Source organism: Leptinotarsa decemlineata, unplaced genomic scaffold (genome assembly GCF_025532065.1).
Source record: "Leptinotarsa decemlineata unplaced genomic scaffold, Ldec_3_MD MMD2_tig00026330_RagTag_RagTag, whole genome shotgun sequence".
Lineage (NCBI taxonomy): Eukaryota > Metazoa > Arthropoda > Insecta > Coleoptera > Chrysomelidae > Leptinotarsa > Leptinotarsa decemlineata.
The window spans coordinates 11716707-11742437 of record NW_027412690.1 but is presented as its reverse complement, the minus strand read 5'-3'; the positions used below and the strand labels follow the sequence as shown (position 1 = coordinate 11742437).

The window sequence follows — 25731 nt, the reverse complement described above, 5'->3', positions numbered from 1 at the left end:
ACATCAACAGCGTGAGACTTTCCATCACTTTCACAATGGAGAAGGAAATCCACAACAAATTGCCATTCTTAGACGTTTCGGTGAAGAGGACCGACACTAAGTGGGAAACATCTGTATACCGAAAACCCACTCACATGGGACAGTATCTGAACCACGAATCCAACCACCATCAATCGACTGAAAGAAGAATCATCAAGACTCTATTAGGCCGTGCTTTTGGGCTGTGTAACACGAAGGAAGGTCTCGAGAAGGAACTAGACATCATCAAAAATGATCTTCAACGGAATGGCTACTCCAAAGCGATAGCAGAAAATATTTTGGCTGAAAGACAGCAGGAGCCTAGCAAGTAAGAGCAGGCGTCACAACCAGTGCTTGCACTTCCCTACATCAGAGGATTATCGGAGAGGATAAGAAGAATTGATTCCAAGTACAACATCAGAACCTGCTTCAGATCCGGTAACACTATCCGTAGCAGCCTCACGAAAACCAGGCCACCAAACGCAGACTGCGATTGCAAGAATTGCATTTACCGGATACCCTGTAAGTGTGGAAAATCCTATATTGGTGAAACTAAGAGGCCATTGAATGTTCGCATTGCCGAGCACAAGAAACACACACAGCGAGGGGAAACCAGCAAAGCAGGAATAGCAGACCATGTTTGGACCCATCAACACAACATCGAGTGGTCCCAAGCTGAGATCTTGCACAGAGGGGAACATTGGTTTAGGAGAAAATTCAAGGAAGCCGCATACATGTTGTCCAACAACGTATCCAGCCAAGCCAGGGTAGAAATACGCAACATATGGAAACCCATCATCAAACGAAAAATGGTCAACTCTCGCCAAAACGGTCATCTCCCACGGAACCAGTGAAGCAGAAAATGGAAAGCGGGGATAAGTGAAAGTACTCGAACGACCTATAAATAGTCATTTCTCGGAGGAATCAGTCCAGTCATCACCCAAAGACGATTGTAGATACTAACAATCGAAACGTCGTGAACTAACGTGACTTGGAATCTCTCCACTTTTTATTTTCATTTTCTTTTTTCATCCAGTCTCGAATATACCTACACAGTAGGTTGAATGGACTGACGCCTATCAGAAAACAACTACTTCCCTGGCTAATACCACGAAGGGCATTGAATTATATCCGACAAGCGTCAGTACATAAATCTTCACAAAAAATTTCCTGCATATGCAATTGGCAATACAACTGAAAGAGTCGACCTTCAATATTGGAATGGGCACACTTGCAGACCGGTTTCGGGCTCATTAGCCACTCATCAGTGCAAGATAGTGGCCATCATCGACCTGAAGTTAATAATATTCCATAATTGAAAATCGGTAGGTCATCTTGATTTCTGGCGAGTTTTGAGTAATAAAATCCCTGTCTCTTTCATCGTGATTTGTTATTTGGCTCTGAATATTATTTTTGGAGCGCGGCCGAGATTTCTCTCGCCGCCTGGAGTGTCCCCTTTGGTAGGGGACTTTTCTTTGTGAATAGCATTCACGTAGTCTCGAGATTGCTGCAATCTCACCCCGTGAGATCTTTGAGGTGTTTAGTTTGTCTTAGCTGGAGGAGTGTTGACCGTCAACATATTTTGTAGAACGGGGAAGCTCGTCAGCAGGGCCTGCAGCTTGTCAAAGGCCGTGCAGAGGCCGTCAACCGAGCTGGGGTCACTGCTGTTTGTGGTTTTAACGGCCCTCGCATAAGATACTCCGTTTTCAATCAGATTTGTTTCTGTCGGCCTATTTATTTGGGCTGGCAGATCTTTGGCTTTAGAATTGGCCTTTTTGTTCTTGTGATGCTCCGGGCATCCTTGGTTCCCTTTACAGTTGTAGCATTTAGCTGGAGCTTGTTTTGGTTTTTTACACTCAGCTGTCATGTGGCGGCCGGCGCATCTTAAACATGCTGGGATTGCCTTGCAGTTTTTCTGCGAGTGCCCATATTTCTAGCAGCGATAGCACTGTCCTGCTGTTTTTCGCGGCCTCTGAGGCTCGCTCTTCACCTTGACATTTAGAATTTCCCTGACTTCGTATATGTGGTTCTGCTTCCTAGAGACTAGAACCAGTACTAGCGGGAGTGGTTTTTCATCTTGTTTTCTCAGTCTGGTTACCGATATGGTATCTAATCCTTTGGCTTTTAGATAATCTTTGATTTCGTCAATTTCAAGAAACTCAGACACGCCTCGAAATACAACTCCCAATAGTTTTGCCTCCTGCATTGTGTAGCATTTTGGTCATTTTTCTAAAGTCGTCCGGGCTAGCGGTTTGGACTTTTACTCCGTCGTTGGTGTTTACCACTTTCGTGAATTTTATGTTTCCCATTGCGGCTATTTCATTGAACTTGGTTCACTTATCTTTCCGTCTTGTAATGGGTGGAGGTCTAATTGTTTTAGGGTTCGTTGCCTGCGCTGTATTTGGCATCACAGCCGCTTCGTCTTGTATTTTGGTTTCCATCTCTTCAGATGGAGGGTTTTCTACGGGTTTCTGAGGTTTTGGAGCCTCATTGGGTATCTGATTCTCTTTGTTCTCAGGGTGGTTGGCCATGAGTTTCTTAGACTTTCTTTGCGGGATTTCCATCTTTCCTGTTTTTGACGCCGCATTTTGTGCCGGCGTTTTGATCTTGTTCGTTGGTAGTTGTTTTGTGGGAGACTCTGTCTCCACAGGACGCTTTTTATTGAGGGTCGCCTCTTCTTCCAGGCTTTCTTCAGAAGAATAGCCTAGCATATCATCCAGTGATTCGTAACCGCAGGCTCTTTTTTGTTCAAGTTCCTGCTTTCTTCTGCGCATTATTATGTGCGTGGGTATGAATTCTTGTGGGGAGACTTCGTATAAGTCTAATAATTTAGATACCATGGCCAGAACCATGTCTCTCTTCTCGCTACTAGCATTGACGACAAACGTGTCAATAATTTCATCCATTTTTGCATGTTACTTCTGCGAATGCTCGAGAACAACTACTGTGTTGTGTATGTATGTAAATGTATCTTTCAGAGTATTTCATTCCTCTTCCTAAGTTGGAGCGAGCAACAAAATGTCACTCCATCTAGTGGACAAGGTACCAACCAACTGCATATACGTAATTTGTCCGATTCCTCTGAATGAGGAAGAAGAACTTTCTTATTAATTTAAAGTTCATTTCTTTAGATTTGTTTACTGCCAGTCTTTTGGCATAGCCCATTGACTAATAACAAAATATTAACCAATTGTTGTTCATTCAGTTCTCTTATTCAAGACAAATACCGATTATTTGTTCTGGAAGTCCATATACGAAGCTATTCAAACTGCTGGTATTTATTTCATCTCCGTTGTGTAACACGTCAAATTGAAATATTTCAGTTCAACGAACGACAACAGCTTACTATAGTCGTATTATTCAATCCGTCGTTTTCATTGAAATGAATAGCATTAGGTACGTTTCAATAAAACTTCCATTTGATCTCCAGAAATAGGATTAAAAATGTCTCAGGTGGGTGAGTATGATGAATGTCTGGATACTTACCACGATTGAAATGAGAAACTCATAAAACTGTTTCATTTTTCAAATAGTTTGAGTTATGAAATATGGATGACGGAGAGGAATATATCGTTCCAGATCATATCCGCAAAGTTTCACGCAGCTTGAGTTACGGATATGCTTGAAAATAAATTTTCTTCCATTTCAGTTCCTTGAAATATAAATTACAGCTGTACTATATGAAATCACAAATAGAGTGTATTGGTGGATGTTACTCCCAACTACAAATTTGGGCAATGACCAAGATTGGCAGCAATATACAGTGTGGTCCACTAAGTGTGCAACAAATGGGAAAATTTTTTATTATCGATTTCTCAGAAAATTTTATTCTTGACAAAAGTTGGTGCATGTTCCAAAATAATACCAAGTGTACCTGAAATGGCTTTATGATAAACACCATACAGAATAGGCCAAAAAATATAAAGTTCGTTCAAGAGTAAAGTACCCTTATTTCGAAAAATATAGAAATATGTCGAAGAGAAAAGTTGCTTAGAATTATAAGTTATTTTCAGATATGAGTTCATGGCCTGCTATTCGAGTTTTTTTTTTCTTTCGGAAAATTTTGAATTACCCCCGTATGATACATATTTTTACTATTTTGATTTAATATGTATTTGAAGTAGCCACAATCAAATCATTTTGGAATATTTTTTATCAAATTAAAGTGTATTTGTAAAATTTACTTGGATTTGTGTTTTTTTAGGTGACCGTACTGTAGAATAAAACAAATACTCTTTTTAACGAGGCAAATACTTTACTAAGTATAATGTTCATATGAATAAACTGTCAAAATCTATCGCGGATAGCCATGAACAAAAAATAACCAATAAGCGATAGTACAGAAAAATACAGTAGGTAACTTAACAGGTGCTAACAATAACAATTATCGAAGCCTCTGTATGTGCACCTTCTCTTTCGATGCATCTAATTGTTCGCTCATAAAATTCGTTTAATGTAGATCGCAACACATTAGCGGGAATATTTCTGCAATGAACTCGTATAGAAGTTTCAAGCTTATCAACATTATTAAAGGGGCGATCTTTGTAGACTTTTTGTTTTGAGTATCCCCATAAGAAATACTCTAGAGGTGTAAGGTCTGGAGAACGAGGAGGCCATCGAGGATCGGTATTTCGTCCTAACCATTTATTACGAAATGTCCTATTCAGCCACTGAGAAACATTTCCAGTAGAATGGGCAGGACATCCGTCATGTTGGAACCATAACTTTTGCCATTCTTCTAATAACATATCATCCAAAAACTCTTCTATTTCAGTTTCCAAAAAGTTTAAGTACCTGTCACCATTCAAATTCTCGCGAAAAAAAACGGATCTAGTAATTTATCATTTAATATACCACACTAAACGTTTGTTTTCTGATAGTATTGATTTTTGTTGTCAATAATGAAATTTGGGTTGACATTTGACCACCATCTGCAATTTTGTGATAATAAAACCTCATTTGTTGTAAAAGTAGATTCATCTCCAAACAGAATACATCGATGAAAATATCGTTGTTCTTCTATTCCACTCTGAATCCACATGGAAAAATCATATCTCAAATCATAGTCTCTTTCTTGAAATGTACAAATGAATGTAGGTTTGTAAGCATGGTTCTTAAGTTTCTTGAGAATACGCTTCACAGATGTTTTTTATGCCGGTATAATCACTAATTTCTTGGATGGACCTTCTAGGATTTTTGACTACTGCTTGAAATATGTCAAGCTGGTTTTCTCCGTATTATGTTTATATTCTAGTGAGCCGGTCTGTTTGAAATTCTTTAAAATTCTACTTACACTTGAATAGCGAATTTGTTTGTCTAATGCCGCTCGTTGAAAATATTTGCACCTTCGCGCATTGTTTTATAACCATCACCACAAATTAAAACAAATTCTGCCTTTTCAGTTAACGTCAATAATACCGGGCGAGGCATTTTTAATTGAGGACAAATATGAAAACGTTTTACAGGCAAGTTTTAAGAAGCCACACTATCAAACTACAGTATTGTTTTAGGGCGTATGTGTGTTTTGTTCATGGCTATCCGCGATAGATTTCGGGTTGTTTTTTAATATCTGTTCTAGTTGAGGCATTGTTGTCAAAATAAAAAAAAATTGTACTTTCATTGACAGTTTACTCATATAAGCATTTAGTTAGTAAATTATTTGCCTTGTTAAAAAGAGTATTTGTTTTATTCTAGAGTTCTGTTAAATATCGTTGCAACAAACATGAAGTTGACGGTCACCTAAAAAAATACAAATCCAAGTAAATTTTACAAATACACTTCAATTTGATAAAAATACTCCAAACTGATTTGATTGTGGCTACTTCAAATACATATTAAATCAAAATAATAAAAATATGTATCATACGGGGGTTATTCAAAATTTAAAAAAATCGAACAGCAGGCTATGACTTCGTATCTGAACATAAATTTTTGATTCTTAGCAAATTTTTTCCCCTACATATTTTTATATTTTCTGAAATAAGGGTACTTTACCCTTGAACGAACTTTATATTTTTTGGCCTATCCTGTATGGTGTTTGTTATAAAGCCATTTCAGGTACACTTAGTATAGTTTTGGAACATGCGCCAACTTTTGTCAAGAATAAAATTTTCTGAGAAATCGATAATAAAAAAGCTTCCCATTTGTTGCAGACTTAGTGGACCACACTGTATAGATAGATAGTTTATTCAACTACGTTATTTACTAGTGATGCACTGTTAAGAGTAGTCTTTCTCAAAGTGGGCGATAACGCCCCCTTGTGGGCCTATAGGAGGGCAGTTAAGGGCACAGAGAAGATTAGGGGGGTTGAAGCGGTTTAGGAAGGCGATGGCCAATTGCAAATTTTTTTTTTGCTTTGAACACTAACTTTACCGCTCCTTCACGCTTAACGCACGTTTCCTCGTGTAACGCCATCTAGGGGACCAGAGAGTAACTATTTGCTGTCCGATAGAATAGAATAGAATAGAATACAAATTTATTCTTCAAGCCAAAAAAGATAGAATATGTCAAAAAATGGTACCATACAATTAAACACAAATAATAATATGGGTAATGACTTAAGATATAAAATTAGTGGAACTACCTTTAAATGGAAATAAATATTGGAAACAGATTGCTGGTAGTTTAAAAATTCATCAATACTGTAGAAACAATTTTTGCAGAGAAATAATTTTAATTGTCTTTTTAATTATGAAGGACTTTTGATTGATTTAAAATCAGTCGGTATTTTATTATATAAGTCACCACCTGCATATAAAAGCAATTTTTTATAGAGAGACAAATTACATTTAGCAATGCGGAGGTTTGAATTATTTCGAGTGGAATAATTATGAAATTCTGCATTTGTTTTCGAATTACTTTTGTTATTATAGATATAACTCAATAATTTATATAGATATATTCCCACTGGTAATATATTGTTTTTAATAAATGAGTCCCTACAAGTTTCTGTTGGCTTCAGTCTGAAAATTGTTCTTAAAATTCGTTTTTGTATCACAAACACTCTATGCACATCAACACTTTGGCCCCAGACAATTATGTTGTAGGCAATCTTAGAATAAAATAATGCGTAGTACACATTTATCAGATACTCCTTGTCTAAATCATATTTCAATGTATTAATGGCGAAGCATGATGAACTCAATTGAGAACATAACTTATTTATATGTGGAGTCCAAGCAATGAGTTCATCTAGGGTGATTCCCAGAAATTTTGTTTCATTGCTTATTTTCAGCTTATGATTATTTATGTGAATTTTGATATTTTTTGAATCGATTGAATTTGTTTCAGAATTATATAACATACATACGGTTTTATCATAATTAATAATTAGCCTGTTTCTGAAACACCATGACTCAAATTCGTTTATGACAGCATGTGAAGCATTAATTGCATCATCAAGGGTTTTCCCTCTACATATAATGGACGTGTCATCAGCATATAAGAAAACTTCTGCTTGAGATATAAAATTCGTTGAATTGTTTATATAAAGAAGAAAGATCTTGGGACCAAGAACACTACCTTGCGGTGTTCCTAGAAAGATGTCCTATTCTGAGGAACACACATTATTAACTTTCACTATAAGTTTCCTGTCAGATAAATATGAAATTAACCAGTTTTGGATATTTCCTCGTATTCCAAGTTTTTCCAACTTTTCTTCCACAAAACTGATGTTTAAAGTGTCAAATGCACATGTAAGATTAAAACATATACCTATCACAAAATATTTACTATTTAATCCATCATTAATAAATTGTATCAGATAGTTGTCAAACTGTAAAATAAATGGCGGTGAGCTTCAATGCGAAGCGGAAAGTTTCTAGTCTCCATTCTCGAAAGTACTAGGCCTGCCCGCTGCCTCATATAAAAGCGCGCGCGCCATCCAGCCAGTAATGTCATTCGACGATATTACGAAAACAAGTGAATTTAGTTAGCGACTAGCTAGGTAAATTGCTGTACGTGCGGTGGTGAATATTTGAGTGGTGTCATTAGCAAGTTTTTATAACTCGAATCATTACTTCAGCGTCATTCATAGGCAACATTGGTTGCGAAAAATTTGAGGAGCACCTCTCTCAATCACTGCAATATGTCATCAGTGCAGTCAATAAAATCCGAAACAGCCTTTAAAATAACAGATTATTTAGTCAGATTTGTGTTGCTAATGATGAAGATTTCAACCGATTGCAATTTCACATATAAGTGCGTTGGTTATAGAGTCGTAATTGTCTGACTCGATTTTACAATCTATTTGTCCCTGTAATAAAGTTCTTGGACAACAAAGACAAAGAATTGCACGACAACCTCATCACTTCAAAGGATGATATTGCGTACTTGACAGACCTGTATGAATTATTCAATGAAGTCAATCTCCAACTTCGAAGTGACGACTTGAATTTGAATAAAACAAGAAGTGTCATTGCTGGTTTTGTAGCCAAATTGCTCTTACACAAGAATAATATCGGCAGACGTGAGTTTCGCAATTTCCCTAATTTGTCAGCAGTATCTTTCAACAACGACGACTTGCTTGTTTACTGCCAACATTTGGAGAACCTTCACAGTGATTTCGCAGAAAGATTCCAGGACATTTGAAAATTGGAAATACCGGACTGGGTGTTGGATCCTTTCTCAAATGTCAACACAGAAGGATCACCCCAGCTGGAAGAACTCATAGAACTGATAACTAACGAGGAAATGAAAATGAAATTCAAAAATGGATACCAAAAATGTTTGCTATAAAAGCCAATCCCGCAATTGCACCCTGTATTGTGGTCCATCGTTCAACGATTTTTGATAGCATTCCCATCATTGTATTTGTGTGAACGTAGATTTAGTGCTGTGGCAGACTACCGAATGCGGTGACTTACGGCTGTTTTTGATTAAATTCGAGCCTGATATTAACAAACTTGTTGAAAATCTTCAAATTCATCCTCCACAATAGATTAGTTTTAAAATTTAATTTGAAGTGTTTGTCTCAATAACATGAATAAAAGTTTTCCTAATATTACAAAATGGTGTTTCACATTACCCTCATCAGAAAGTCTTATTTTCACATGGCACACATAATTTAATTATTAAAATAATGACTGCTATTGTGAGTCTTAAGATGTAGAAAGTAAAAAAAATTGGGGTGCGCTAGAAAATAATTAATTTTTGAAGTGAGCGGTAGACAAAATAAGCTTGAGAACCTCTGATTTAGAGGAAGATCAATCATTCTCTTGAAGATAATCACTTGGTGATCGAAACACGTGTCGAGGTGTTAAAATAACGGTTTAATGTTGGGAAAAACTCCAGTAATATTCATTACAACACCAAAGATTCCAAATCGTGCATCACAAATATAAATACACCCTACTCATTCTCAGTTCTCTTTTGATTCGTGCTTCAGAGATGAAAACTTTTCAGAAAACCTCATCATTCTGTTTGTGTGAAAGTGAAAGACTTTCACTAATTGGGCAATATATCAAACAAATAAAAAATTTCTTGCGAATTTAATTCAAGTTCCAGACTTGAATATCCTCGCCATTTTTCTCCTTCCGGAAAGAGCGGAGAGAATTAAATTCTCTCAACAGTAAATACGTTTATATATCACGAAAACAATGAAACTCGTGTTGAAATATCATTCTTGCTTTTCTTGTTCCACAAGATAAAATTAGTTGAGTTGATCGATTCGTATTGAGAAGTTTTATGAGGAACCATTGAACATATACAAGGTTAATTTGCCGGTAATTAGTAGCAATAAATAAAGCCATTATCTGTAACAGCATCAATATTTCAGTAAAACACTTGGGTGCTTTCAATGTCACAGTTTTTCGGGTTTGAAAGCCGTGGATTTTTGGAGTTTATTTCTGACGCTTCACTGGAGCGAGTGGCGCTTCTTCATAGGTTTAATCATCATGGCTTGCTGTCCGATAACTAAATTTTAGGCTTCGTGAAGCGTCTTGTTCTCATGGATCCCATGGAGACCACATACTTTTGTTTGAAACACAGAACTAATTACCCCCAACCAGGGATACTATAGCCGACTGGTACGGGAGGCAATAGAGATCCACAAACACTCGGAGAATTTCAACAGAAAAGAAGAAGCGGTGAACCTCAATCGAATATGGAACCCTATTTCGAGGAATTCGAGAATAGCGAACAGAATGACAACAGACAGCCAGATTATTAATGTTCCAGGTTCAAGTACAGGTACAAATACATGTACCAATACAGGTACCAATACAACTGATTACCTGACAAGGCATAAATACGCTTTACGAAGCCTAAAACTTAGTCATCGAACAGCAAGCCATGATGGTTAATTCTCTGAAGGAGCTAGCCACTCACGCCAGCGAAACGTCAAGAAGAAATTTCAAAAATCCACGGCTTTCAAACTCGAAAAACAGTGACACTGAAAACCTCAGCCGCGAAAGTCTAAACCATTTTGACAGGATTGCTTATTGCAACCCCTGAGGGGTTTACTGTGACAAGACTCTACCAAATGAGTCTGGTCCATGACCAGATTTTTTCTGGTTGAGAAGTCCCCACTCTAAGATTGACAGACAATGAATCATTTTTCTCAGTCTAGGCACCTGTTTGGCAGTCAGACTATAACTAACCTCGTTCGTGAAGATAAACGATACAAATACATATGTGGATTGGAAATTAGCGCTCATCTGTGAAGCACTGTAATGAAGCGTCTTCAAAAGGCTGCAAGCTCTCTGAGCCCAGAAGGTGCTCTCCTGGTCCTCTAGGTAACCTGTAACCAATATTACTGGACTTGTGATGCACTGTTTGGAACCTATGGTGTTGTAATGAATATTACTGGAGCTTTTTCTCAACACCAAATCGTTATTTTCAACACCTCGACACGTGTTTTAATCACCAAGTGATCTTCCTTTTGAAGATGATCACTTGGTGACCTCCAGTAGTATTCATTAATTCACCAAAGGTTCCAAACAGTGCATCAAACCTGTAACTACTAGGCCAATATTTACAGATCTGGAATCGTACTTGCAGATCAACTTCTGGAATATTCTCTACGGCAACCACAATAGTCTTCCAGTAGATGTTCACGTTCAAAAACTTCTTTCTCAACGACCACAGCAAACTTCTCCAGTGAGGGTATGTGTGAGACAGGTACACCAGTAGATATACTAGATTCACCCATGCAGGCTATTTGCCTCTGGCTTAGGTGAAACTTCGTTGAAACGTAGGCATTTGCTGACCTGCTCAGTGGAGTTTGTTTCCTCTCCTGAAGAAGATTCTGAATCTGCTGCTCAAGAATCTGGTACATGGCAGGTTTGTTAACAGGATCAAGAGTTGAAGAATTTCATGCGATGTTCGAGGAAGAGAGTTGGGGTGGTTCAATATACGTCCATCTCCTCTGTAGAATGAGAGTTAGATTCTTCGGTTTTTTCATGGTTCATGAAGGGTCTTATGAATTGCTAGGGAAAGGAGGCCCTTCAAGGCGAAACCCTGTGACAAGTTGCCCTACTGCAGAAGATTGGAAACAAACGCAACTGGAAATATCTTTTGATATCTTGGTGTATCTGAATTCTCTAAAATACGAGAGAACTATGAAAAACTTGGAAGTTCAAATCCTCGACCTTCAATTTCGAAGTTCAACTTCAATTTTTTTTCAATTTTTCTCACAAATCATGAAAATCTGGCGACATGTGAATAATTTTCGTATATGCTTTATTTTCTTACCAAAATTAGAAAGACCGACAAAAACATAAGTGGTTTCATGTAGAAAAATATTGAAAAAACAACAGAGCTAAAGTTATTTCAAAATTAGACTTGAAAAAAATCTGTAGTCGTTCATTTTCGATAACAGTTGGCTTGAAAAATTCGTAGACCAACATACATTTTTTTTTCGATAAAATATGATTTTATTTGTTTGTTGAAAAGTGTATGACAATGCTTCGTGGTGAATTTTACTAGTTTGGACTTCCATTGTCTAATATAATTCTTCTGTGATTTGAAATCTTTGAAAGAACGAGTAAAATAAAGAAATTAAAATGAATAGCTACAAATAACAAACATATTCCCACAGGGCTAGTACTAGAGTGCCACCAAGATTTAGCCAAAGCCTCGGTAGATAATAACATTATCCTGAGGTGGGTTAAAGGGCAAGACAGAAATAAAGGTAATCGCCTTGCCGACTTTTTAGTCAAAGAAGTGGCTTGACTAAGAATTTTAGGACCCAGTAGCACCCACGGCCTGATGACTTCGACAATTGCGGAACCAGCCAAATGTTACACCCATGCTCGATCCCTAAAAAGATGTGTTGGAATCAAAATATGCAATCTTGCTCCTGGACGACCCTGGGAAGTTGGCGCCGAAGAAATATCTGGCGATGACCAGGAGACATCTACGCTTAACTGTAGGATTTATGACAGGCCAATGTCAACTAAAGAAACACCTCCATAATATAGGGCTAGATGACGACTATTCCTTAGTGTTCCCGCTTGATTGGAGGTTTCAATTTGTTGCTATACGCTCGCTTGGCTGAATGTGTCGTTGAACAACTTATAGGCAGCATCTTTGAACTTCCTCTTCCAGAAAGGTTCACTGTTTCGAGAGAACGTTCAAAGAAGCTGCATATATGCTGTCCAACGACCCATTCATTCAAGCTAGCGGGTTTATTCATCAGCGAATTGATGAAAAAATTATATGTACTCAAATTTGAAAAATTTTGAGAAATACTACATGAATTTATATTTTGAGTGATTATTGTTCGTTCAGTTTCATAGTTCTACTACAGATAATAGCCGACACCGGTAGAAACTATTCTTCAACGTGAAATTTTCAATTGAAGGAGTGGACGATTGGTTAGTGTGAAGTGGTTCATCATACTCATTCAGTCGATCGCTATGTAGAACGTTGGTTCGACTCCAATGACCAAACGATCAATTTCCACTGCTTTTCGTCCAACTGGTACTAGAAACTATACGATAAATGAAAGATATCTTCAATCTCTAGCTTGCACAAAGTCAGGCTTCCGAGGGTTGTCGTTGGCAAGGGAAAAAGCTGGTTAACGAAATAAGCAGAATATAGGATTCATAAATTCTAAAAAAATATTCTGTTGGAAGGGGCCACATGCCGGGTAGTGAGGTAGACTCTATATAACGTTTTTTTTTTTTGTTTTAAAATAGCTGAAAACAATCACTTTCGTTAATGGCATTCTTTATTAGCTGAGCAGTTCAGAAATCATTTGGTATCTATTCAATAATGAACCCGAAATTAGGATTCATAGTGAAATGTGAATAGGTACATCACTTTTCAACGTACATGGTACACGGCAGAACCTCTGACGAATTTCATGTTGATCTATGAAGGTGAGCAACGAAACATTTCTCACAGAAAAACTCATTTAATACAAAATCCTTCCCATTTCCTGTTTCATGACGTTTTCCTTTCTTTAACGATTTGTACGTCAGATCTCCGCTGGTTTTTTTGCTCGCACTTAATATGTATGCGTTTTCCACGAAAAGTTCGGCTCCATTCTTTCCGTTCTAGGAGCAATTTATGGTAGTGACATTTTCAGGATAATCGGAATTCAGTAAATCCTGTTTCTTTGTAGGCCTCTTAGTAGCATGGTTCTATTATTTCGAGTCATTTCACTATGTGGGAAATTAATTTCAGAAAAGCCATATGCTATCGATAAATTTACTTCTTCAGAAGAAAGTTGAATATTGTTTTCTAGATTATTCAGAACATACTTCAACAGTAGAAAACACAACAATATATAAAACATATCGAAATAAGTTAACTGACATAATAAAAGTAACGAAAAAGAAACATTACATAGAGAAATTAGAAAAGAATGAAAAATCTCCAAAAAAAAACTGTGGGCTTGTGTCAACGAAATATGCGGAAAAAATTGTGAAGGTAATCCAAATTCGAGGAATCAGGAGTATATGAATTAAAGTGTGAAACGTGTCCTAGGGGTATATATTGGTCAAACTGGCAAAACATTTAGGAATCGAATCAAAGAAAGACGTAATGGAGTGCTTGGGAAATGTTTTCTTAGAAACAAGAAAACTTGAGTTTCCTTTCACAAGTGTTTATTATACTAAATGTCAGCTGACTTCAAATATATTTTAAATCATGAAATAATGATAAGGAATCATTTCTCATGACAGAGAATCATAGAAAAGCAAGCTAATGACAATTTCAATTTCTTGGTGGCAAAAATTAACTTCTAATATAATGAAACCATGAATATTTCTTGAAATCATGAATGAAATTTCAAAAACCAATAGATACAGTTCCAGAAAATGAGATGATCACAAATGTTAGTAATATAACGCTTATCAAACACCAAAAAAACCCTGATTTCAGATATTAACTACATTCAACCTCCACTGGGACCACTCCAATCAACGTGAAATCCCATATTTTACGTTAAACCATATAATGAGAAAATCAATGCCTAAAGGTAACGCTGATTTAACAATTGATAACAAAGCCTGTTTCATAAATGGAATGGAAATAAAAAGCACCTGCTCTGTAATGTAATGGAAAAGTTGAGCTGCTTTTATTTGTGTTCCTGCATTTAAGAGCATGTGGTTATTTCATCAATCAAACCAAATCAGGTACCAGGAATCGATAAGAACAATGCATTTAATTCTCACCAGAGTTATTACGGCATATTCGAAATATTAAAAGGCGATCTATTTATTTGAGTTAAGTGTTCTTCATTGAATATCAACGATTTTTGACAATAGATCTGTGAAGTATTGGTAGCATAGCTAATGAACAATTCAAAAATTTATTTCAAATATAAAAAGCCCATATAGCGAATGGATAAATCTGCATCTGAGAGAAGGAAAATGAAGATTGGGAAAAATTTATAATAATTTATGATAAATATAATATAATAAATAAAAAAAAATTATGGCACTTTTCTATATATATAGCTGTTCTTATACTTTTTTTCTGTTTCAGAAAAAAAATATAACGTTGGTCAATATTTGTTTATAACAAATTGTTAAACTAATAAACATTTAAATAATAAATAAAATAAGAATTTTTTGTCAAACTATTCAAAAGGGTGAATTATAATTTTCAAAAGCAAATTTATTTCAAATAATAATTATCTCTAGACAACAAAATAGCAAAACAATTTTTTTTCAAAATCAAGGAATTTCTCTATTTGTTTAGAACAATTTAATGAACAAATTACGTAAAAAATTGATATCCTGTGTTGATAACTGCCATTGTTCAATTTGAAAACAGACACACCTGTGTTGATAACTGCCATTGTTTAATTTGAAAACAGATACACCTAAATATCAATCGTAAAAAAAAATGTTTTCAACTATTTTTTGATATTTCATTTTGAAATATATATATATATATATATATATATATATATATATTATTATATATATATACGAAGTTTGAAATTTAGTTATACCTTTTATCTCATTATTTATGCCAAAGGAGATTGGGAAAAAATTTGTTAGTTAAACAATTGAAATAACTTTCTGAAAAATAGTGATAAATTTTTTTTTCTACGGGACTCGATTCATTCAAGCGTTGAGAAGATACTAGATTTTTTTAAATTTTTAAAATGACATTTTATATAATAAAAAATTATTTCTCTTGATAAACTCGCGGAACCCTATTTTCAACATCAAATTAAAATTATAAATAATGGAAATAGAGTTTTGGGAGTCGAATCTTTTTTATTGTAAATTTCCTCCTCTTCAACAAACTTTTTTCAAAATTGCTCAAATATTAATATTTTTTGAGCTATTAACAAAAAACTAAATACCATTTTTTTAAATCTCATTTTGTTAATAACAATTGCAATTTTTCACCTACACCAAAATCCTTGAAAAAAAATTTTCTAGAGGTGATAACGAATCGAATGAGCTATCGCTCATATTCTTAGGACCTTTATATCTATTTTTCATGTTTTTGAACTGGTTGATTAGACTAAAGCAGGTGAATCGGCGTCACCTGACACGGTCACTTCACAGCAAATGCGAGAAAATGAAAATGAAGAGATGTCGAAGAGTGTTTTTACAGAAATAATAAATTTATCTATTTCATTATGAAAACAGGACAGTTGTACAAAAAACTTTTTCACCAAACAAAATGAAACCTTACTTTCAACACCCATATTATAATTTTTTTTTTCAAAACAACTTGATTGTTCATTGGCAAAGTCTACATAGAAAAGTATCGATTAACATATGTAAATTTCAAGTTTTCCAATTGTTTATACAACTCCCTATTCAGGAATGGGTCTGTGAGAACACGAGCCAGTTTACTGGCGCGAATAGTGGAATATTCAAGTTAACTCGTTAACTATAACTCAGAATCAATTCAATTCATTCTCACTCTTTTTTTTTTATTTCACTATGAACGAATGTTGCCTTCAAACCAACGATCTGAACTTAACGAACAAAAAGGGTGAACGCTGAGAAATCGCCGAATTATATTAGCTCATACATCATCGAATTTCCTTCGTACAATAGTAAACTTTTCGTTAGATATAAAGCTGAGTCGCGTTTTCACACAATGGTTACGAATAGAGAATATATGGGAAGAATAATTTCCATTTAACATTCAGTTGCGCGTTGCTTGTCCTCCGTTCCGCTGTTTCGAGGCTTAATGCGAGTGAATTACTGGTATTCTACTCACAATTCGCACATGAGTACTAAATCATGTGCATGATGGCAATGCAAGGGAGAAACTGACAGTATTCGATAATTGTGAAGCTGTTTCATTTCGGATACGGTTTCAGATAACTTCAGGTTTGCATCCATCTTTGGGCAAATAAACTTTTCGCATCAGTTGAAGGCTTCTGTCTTTCCGAGGGGTAGTCCCAGAAGTACCCAGCTCATTAGAAAAAACACAAACATTTTCAAAAACTTACTCGTTTCTGAACATAGTCTCCTTACAGTTCTGTACACTTTTCCCATTTTTCAACAAGTTCCATACCGTTTTTATAATAAGAACTGTTTTGCCCCTCAGAATAGCCATTAACTGCCGATATAACTTCTTCATCCTTGGAAAATCTGTAACCACTGAACCATTTTTGCAAGTTTAGGAATAGAAAATGATCCGAAGGTGCTAAATCTGGCGAATAGCGTGTACGAGGTAGCAATTCAAACTTAAACTCGTTAATTTTGTTAATTGCGATAATGGATTTGTGAGCTAATGGATTGCCTTGATGAAACAACACTTTTTCGGCCGAATGCGGCCGTTTTCGCTTAGTTTTTTCACTCAAACGTTGCAATATGTCCGCATAATACTCGCCGTTGATAGTTTCACCTTTTTTAAGATGGTCAATGGAAATTGTCCCAGGCGCATCCCAAAAAACTGATGCTGCAACCCTGCCTGCAGCTAAAAGGATCTTCTCCTTCTTTGGAGCCTGTTTTTCCTGTTGAGTCCACTGTTTTGATTGTTCTTTTGTCTCGGGTGTAAAGTTTTAGACCCAAATCATATTCATGGCATCTCTGTATCTGTAGAGTAGGGAGGATGTGACCCATTGTACATCCTTCCTAGGAGTTGTCCTCCTAGGTCATCCTTCATTCTGTCCTTTTCAGGATGGTGGACAGATCACTAGGAGACATCTTCTTTATATCGGCAGGTGTAGGCCAAGACTCGTCAAATACACACTCTCTCTGGCAACCTTGAGGTGTCTCACTGTGGCCTCTGTAAAGGTTTTGGAATGTGCAGCAACATTACTGTCGTTGCGCGGCTTCTTCAACCTTATTGGGGTTCCCTCCGTGGAGGTGCACAAGTGAAGGAGCTTTTCTGCAGGGGCAGCCGGTTCCTTGCCTTTATTCAAGGCGGAGCACTTGGCGCCCGCCGCAGGGAGTGCCCTTGCTGTTGGAGATGGAGTGGGGGAGGAGGATGGTGCACTTATAGTTGCTGCCACTCCTACCTCTTTCACTCTATTTCTCCTTTTGACCTCGGCGTCGCAAATGCGCTTACGCCTTGGCCTTTGTGTTACATCACCAGGTGATCCGCTATGTCCAGCCTCATTCCAAGCGGTATATTGGAGTGGGCATTTCTGTTCATCCCCAGCCAGCGCCTTAGAGGTGACCACTCCCGTCCAGCCTCGGAATTTGTTTTTGTTGTTTCTGTTTTTGTGTTTGTTTCATTCATGTGTGTTCCCACGAGTAGCAAGGGAAGAGTTGGCTACCTCTGGCAGAGCGCCGCATTACCAGAGGAAGGCTGATTACAATGAGGTTTCGCCCGGTTTTCCAATGGGAACGTTCGTAACCGCATATCACCCTGCGGCCATTCAACTGTCGGCACTATACCTCACACCTTAGCTTTGGTAGGCTGGTCCACGGTGGCTTGTTTTGCAAAGGCTTCTGGGAAGTTTCAGTTCCCCTCACCCTACTTACTGACCAGGAGTCCGGCGACTCCGTCCGTAAGACCACATTGGCTTCCCGGACAGGACCTCCAGTCCCCTGGCCGTTCCCCTTTCAGCCACCTGGGGACGCGCTCGATAGGTAACCCATTCTTTATCAAAAAACGACACAAGAATTCTGTTTTGTTGCTGGGAAACTCCTCTAAACACTCAATTGAAACATCTTCACTACACTGTTTTTACTCGAGTGTGAGCAATCGCGGCACCCAGGTAATATAAGATGTACCGATCTTTTTTAAATACCTAGTTAGTCTGCTAGCACGCACACTTCCAGGTGACGATCATTCAGTACCGCTTCGTCGCCTCATTTGGTCGACCACTGCGATGGCTGCCAAATAACTACTAAACAATGTTTTCATCTTCAAACTTGAAACAAATGCTTTATATATTGTTTACTCTCCAATACAGTGATATTTCTCAAATAACTACCATCATCTCTGGTCAGGCCGGTTACATCTGGGACCAATCGTGCTCTTGAGGAACGAGGACTGTGGTGGTGAAAATTCCATGTCCACAAAACTGCTTTCTCATCAAAAGCTTGCCTCCAATACGAAAAACTGATGTATTTTAGTGGGACCTTTAATTTGTACCATGTTGTTTTTGGGATCATGAACTGTAGAACATTACTATACAGCCGCGTATCCCGATCCCGTGTGTATATCTGTATACAGGTTGCCTTTGTATAATGCAGCTTTCTGATATTGAAATTGTTATTTAAATTGGTCCAATAGTTTCATAGTTTACCGATTGTATGACTTGTATAACTTCATTCGGGGAGATATATAAAAAAAAAGTACACGTTTTTTGTACCAATTGAACATGACAATAACTCTTTGCATTGCTTTTTTCATTGCAATCAACCGCATCAACCTTATGGTTGATGTTGGAGGTAAAGATGTTCATAAGCAGTAACTACATTAACTACAGAGTCATTTTGTTGTAATTAATGATTGTTCTAGCACTAGAATAGCTCAAGGTTTTTTGCATTTTATTGATCATTTTGCACATTTCTCTTTCCAATTATAATACTGGACACTGCACTATGATATGTTGTACTGTCAGTGCAACTGTCAGTACTGTCAGTACTGTCAAGTATTCGTGAGTGAGTTTGGTGTGTCATGATTGGCATCATAATTTGTTTTCTCCTCTTCAATGTTCCGTAGTTCCATGGTCCAACTTTAGGTTTCCATACAATGTATGGATTACTCTAACATTCATTGTTCCACTTTCTAAACAAAATGTTCTTGAAGTATTGTTTCAAGTCGGCTTATATATTTTTCCCGGACATAAATGTCAGCCCTTCCGTTTTTGCGCAATCCCTATATGTGAAGAGACCCAAAAGAGGATGATTTCCTTGTTGAGCGTTTGGAGTTCATGAAATTGTTGTTCATAAGTATTCCAATTGGGTGTTCAATATACATCCGTTGAAGAAGTCTGAAATTATTTAGACTGTCTAAATCACTTGACTCAGGGTAGCAGAGAGCTTGAAGGATGGCGAATAATTCTCCAGTTAGTGTTGTTGCTGTTTCATGAAGTTCAAAAGTCAATGCAACATAATCAGTCACTACTGCATCTCCTACTTCTAGACGAGTTTTGGATGAGTCATTATATATTTCTTCGAGGTGAACGTATTAGTTGGTTCAGGATTAGTCGGAAATTGATGATGTTCCTATTCGCATCGTGTTTGAGAAACTGGAATAGGATAATGTTTTTGAAAGGAGTCTGTATGAGCCATGGTGGTACAGACTCAAAGCTCATAGAGTACGTGGTTGGAATTGAAACTTTTTGTAGTGAACATTTCCAATATAATCTGATGAACTGTATTGAAATTCAATGATTCCAAATTCGTTCCTAAATCGCCTCTAATACCGAAATAAACTCTGCTTCGATCACTGATATCAAACTACGGTGTCTCAAACTTCAAAACCCAATCTCACTGTAATAACTTTCTCTCGGGGTTATTATCTGAAGTTTGGAGCGCGTTAACGAAAACCCTTTGAGGCATTCTCGCACGAATTAATAAAATCCACCATCGCCTCGAATTACATTTTCTTCCGAGCCTATTTCGGAGTAATGTTGGGTTCGTTAAGATTTCTTTCGAATATTGCGAAATAACCATCAGTGCTCCTCTGTCTTTGTTCCAGATCCGAATAGCGTTCTCTCAAAGGAAAACTGATTCACTTCCTCCGAAAGATCACAGTTGCGACGTATAATTGATGAAAGAGGAAAAACGGAGAATTAGCTGTGAGTATTTTAAATTTCCTGCGCGTTGTTGTTTTAATGTATTTTTTAAATGTGGTCTTATCTACGAGTAACACTCATTAGGAAGGAATTATAGGTTAGGTTAGGTTTAATTCAACCATCCACCGCAACCCGCAAGGGTTTAGTGTGGTCACACTTACTCATACTCGACCAAATAAACACAGCTTCTCAACGGACCGATCAGTTTATATGATCAGTAGTCTTTCAGGTCAGATAGTAGGACTACGGCTCTACCGTAGAGTCATAGTTACGACCGCACCGGGGGGCCTGGAGGGCCGGTTAGGCCCCCCAGACGCACCCTGGCGTTGGATGCGATCGGGTGTGGAGGGGTGGATTTTCGGGAAATCCTTGCGGGTACCGCCCCTCACCCCACACCAACAGGATTTCGCAGGGCTTCCTCCCGCTCACCGAACCCGGAATTGCTTCCTCACATCTACTTAGTGTGGCTAACCAAGAGACAGGACCATCGGCAGCGTTCGACCGAACGTTCGTACAAATTAACTAAGCTCTTCTTTCGCCAGAGAGTGCTCGCGTCGCACACCTGCCCCCGCCAACCATGACAAATCAATTGGGAATATGGTCCCGGAAGTGGCCGGTCCGGGTCCTAAGCTCGGATACTAGTAGCTCCGTCCAACCGGGGTCCGACACCTCAAGCGTCTGCCTTGGTGCCCTCCAAGACTAGACTCGGATACTAGAGCCCGGAAGGACCGCGAGCCCCGACACCTCGAACGCTCGGATCCGTACAGAAGCAGGCGAGGATCACGGAACAGCATAAGCCGTCCAGTGCCTCGGTATGAGGCTGCAATGCACCCATGAATGGATTACCGCAACCCTGTATCCCTTTACCCGTTAGCGGAGCCGCTGCCCCTAAGAGGCCAACGCCAGTTGGAGATGAGGCTCACTAGCCTCCAGCCGCGAGCGGGCACTCACCTCCCCCCTAGAACTCATGTTAGGAAAGTTCCCTTTCCAACGTTTGATGAGTAACCGTCGAGGACTCTCACGAGCATCCTCTACCACACATCATATGTCGAAGATGTCGCGCCCATTACCCGTGTAGGTGCGTGCTAGGGCGGTTCATCAACAACTTTTGGGTGTACGCCGTATGGTCTGCACCGCATACCCTTACGTTACCCCGAAGGGCACTCATGTTAGGAAAGTTACCTTTCCAGCGTTGGATGAGTAACCGCCGAGGGCTCTTGCGAGACACCTCTCCCACACATCTAGCTTGAAACCAGCCAACGCCTGTTACCCGCAGGTGCGGGATTGGGTGGTTGACCGATAACTTTACTGGGTGAGTGCCGTGTGGTCTGCACCGTGGGACTGTCAAACACCCATAAGAGAGAGAGACAGTGATTCCCCGCCACTCACCCCGTAAAATCCTGATTCAGGGGCAGGCACGAATTATTCGCTCTGCTGTTTCATTATTTTCCAAACAAAGGCGACACACACTGTCTTAAGACAGTCCGAGTATCTGCAAATGATGATACAGACAACAGTGACCTGTGAGAAGGCCTTTTAGACATCGTAGTTCATCCAACAACTGTTCGTTTTCAAGCTTCGAAGGGTAAGTGAATGTCTTGGCGTGACCCAATTCTGGAAGATTTTGCCAGAAGTCCAATGCCAACCAGGTGTTCAATGTTTGATTGGCAAAACCTAAAACGATACCAGTGACAGGTTCTGGTCCAATGGAGCTGCCTACAATACCATCATTTGCAATAGAGTCAGCAGTCTCATTGCTTTCCAGGCCAGTGTGGCCAGGAGTCTAGAACAGAGACAATTTTCTGTTTGACAATTTGCTACCAATTTGGACGTTGCCCGGTAGGAGCCAAAAGCTTACAACGCCGCCTAACAGTCCGAAAATATTTTTATTGACTTGTGTATGAGGTTGGATTCCATCAATCTCTCCGTCCACAATCCAATGGCCTATATTTCCATTTCAAATACAGTTGTATAGGACTCTAGGCAGGTATATATCTGTCCTGGGTCTGCTAATGAGAACACCTGCACCAGAACCGGAAGGTGTTTTTGATCCATCTGTGAACCAACAACTATCTGCTTTCATTATTTCCTTCTCCAGGAGAATCCAATCCTCTCTACTCGGGAACAGTACTGTATAACACAATACGTAGTTGGCAGATGGAGGCATAAAGTCAGAGATCATTTCCAGAATGCTGTGACTTTCAGTGTCAATCATTATATATATATATATATATATATATATATATATATATATATATATATATATATATATATATATATATATATATATATATATATATATATACGTTTTCCTTACAAGATGAGATCTTATTAAAATTAAGACAACCCGAGATCTACCTGAAAGAGTGTAAATTCTGAAGTATATTTATAATTAGTAGCATTATAATGACTCATCAAACCTCTATCCCTTGAGAGGGGAAACAGATTTGAATTTTGGGTTTTTGTTAAAAAAGTTTCGAAACGAGATCCATAGAAAGAGTTATCCACGTGTTGTATTAGTTTTGTATGTTCTGTAAACTCACACCAACGTGAGATCCGTCGGTAGTGCGCAGCCATTGTTGAATTTGGCACTAAAATGCGAACCCTTAGCAGATGCTTGATAAAAAGACCACGTGCTAGACATTAGTTCGCATCGGAACAGGTCAATTTTAGTTGCCCTTAAACACACAATTGAATTTAAAGATATATTGAAGACAAATGCGAAATGTCGCGGGAAAAGTATATAGTGAAGTTGGTGGAATTACAAGTGGAAACAAATAAGGAAATTGATAGTTTCTATAATTTTGTTATTCCTTTTCACCAAGGACATTATTACTCCGTTACAGTCTAGAGAATTATTACCATTTCATCATAGACTAAAAGACTTAACCTTTCTACTCTACTTTTACAAGAGAACGCGAGCAATAATATGAAATGTGTCTAAATAAGGATTTCTAACATTCAAGAAAAAGTTTAATTATGACTGCAGTAATATAATCACATTTTGTTGATTTCATAAAAGTTTACGCTATTATTTTCCTGTTGACGATGTGCTACTCATTATCAACCCATGCTAGGTGGCAAAAAATTATTTCTTTTTTTAACACGCTTAATAATGTTGAGAATTTTGAAATTTGATTTTTAGCCATATCTCATCCTCCGAATAATCTAAAATTTGGCACACATTTCAAAGACCAATGAAAATATAAGAATTTCCAGATATTTGAAGTTGAATAAGTGTATGCGTATGTTATAGGGATCCTCATTAGTTGCTATGTACGTTTTTCTATATCGGGAAATTTTTGTAAACAAAATCCCTCAAAAATGCCAACAATTTTCTATATACTTGAAGTCATACTCATTGCAAGGTACGAAATCTGTTGGTTATAGTGTTATAAATAGTAACCCACACATTCCTTTAAAAAATCAGGAGATTTTGATACGCACGCACTTATTCAACTTAAAATATCTTGAAAAGCGTTGATATTTGTGAAACAAAACTCATCCCTTTTTTGTGTAGGAAATATTTGGGATTAAGAAAAAGAAGACGAAATCGATATTAATCCAGTGTTGTGAAATTTGGGGAGGGGCGATTAGGGGCACCCACCTGCCGTACGCTCCTGTTTGAAGTTACGAACACATGATTTGCATTGAAATTTGGAACTGAATGCTATCATGTGACATACCAAATTTCATTAAGAGAAGTTGAGCCGTTATGGAGTCAATCTGAAAAAATATATTTTTTGTCGCTTTCAACACCCAGTAACTCGGTTATTATTCATCTTAGGGTATATGTTTATTGGAACTTTCATCCCTAAAATCCCTACCATCAAAGTTTGTCCCCTTTATTGTGGGACACCCTGTATATGGGCATACAAATTTTACCAACGAATAATACATCAAATCAAATCAAATCAAATCCTTTATTTTCCTGTTCGACAATTTCATAAGTAATTGTATTAGGAATAGTCAGTAAAGCTAAAATTATAAACTACCTACTACACTAAAACTAGAAGCACACACGAAAACGCATGCACACACCACACATACACTTACGTTAAATAATCATCAACACTGTAATACGCATTCAGAACTAAAAAATTTTTAATCTTTGTTTTGAACATCTCTAATGTTTTGCTTTCTTTTATTTCATTTGGTAAAATATTGAACAAACGAGGACCTGCAACATTAGGACCTTTAAGAGCAATCCGCCCTCGAGCTAGAGGAACTTGATATATTTTTTTGGCCTAGTGTTAATTGTATGAGTAGAGCCTATTAAAGGAAATTGACTTCTATTTTGAAAAACGTAGACACAAATTTCCATTATGTACAAGCAGGGTAAAGTCAGTATTTGTAATTTCTTGAAAAAAGGTTCACAGGACTCCATGTAACTTATACCAGTGATACTTCTGATGATGTTTTTTTGAGCCAAAAAAACTTTACCTGCGTTGGTTGACCAACCCCAGAAACGTACACCATAGCGCAATCTCGACTCCACTTCAGCATAGTATATAATTTTTAGTTGATCTAGACTGAGAATATGGCTAAGATTTCGTAGCTTGAATGCTAAAGAATGCAATTTTGGTATGAGGCCATCACAATGTACTTTAAAATTGAGATTTTTGTCAATTTCAACACCCAAAAACTTAGTACTTTTTGACAATGGAAGCAGCTGATTATTCACATCAATATATAGTGGGTCAAGAATTTTTTGATAATTACAAAATTGAATAATTACTGTTTTATTTGGATTGAAAACAAGCGAATTACTGGAAAACCACCAGTTCAATGATCTCATTGTTTGCTCGCATTTTCGTTGTATACTTGTTTGGTCGGAGCCTGTTACAATCGTGGCAACGTCATCAGCAAATTTCACACACTTTGCATCAGGAACAGATTCGTCAATTTTATCTATATATACTCGGAATAGTACAGGTCCCAAGACTGAACCTTGTGGTACTCCGAGTGATAGAGGTATCCGTTGAGAGTTCATTATTCTTTTTTTACCATTAATTACATTGGTGATGGTTACATATTGGCTTCTGCCAAACATAAATGAATCGATCCAATTATTCCAAATTTCCCCA

The 25731-nt window shown here is 37.6% G+C and overlaps 1 protein-coding gene across 2 annotated transcripts in view; it reads left to right on the top strand.

Annotated features, from left to right (window-relative positions):
* FMRFaR (FMRFamide Receptor) overlaps window positions 1-25731 on the top strand; it is a 275382-nt gene that overhangs the window by 176169 nt on the left and 73482 nt on the right. Inside the window, exon 2 of one of the 2 annotated variants that reach the window (XM_074182901.1) lies at window positions 20548-20647. The exons of the other annotated variant lie outside the window; for it this stretch is intronic. The gene's annotated coding sequence lies outside the window, so the exon portion shown is untranslated. The remainder of the gene's footprint in view (window positions 1-20547; window positions 20648-25731) is intronic. 2 annotated transcript variants of the gene reach the window in all.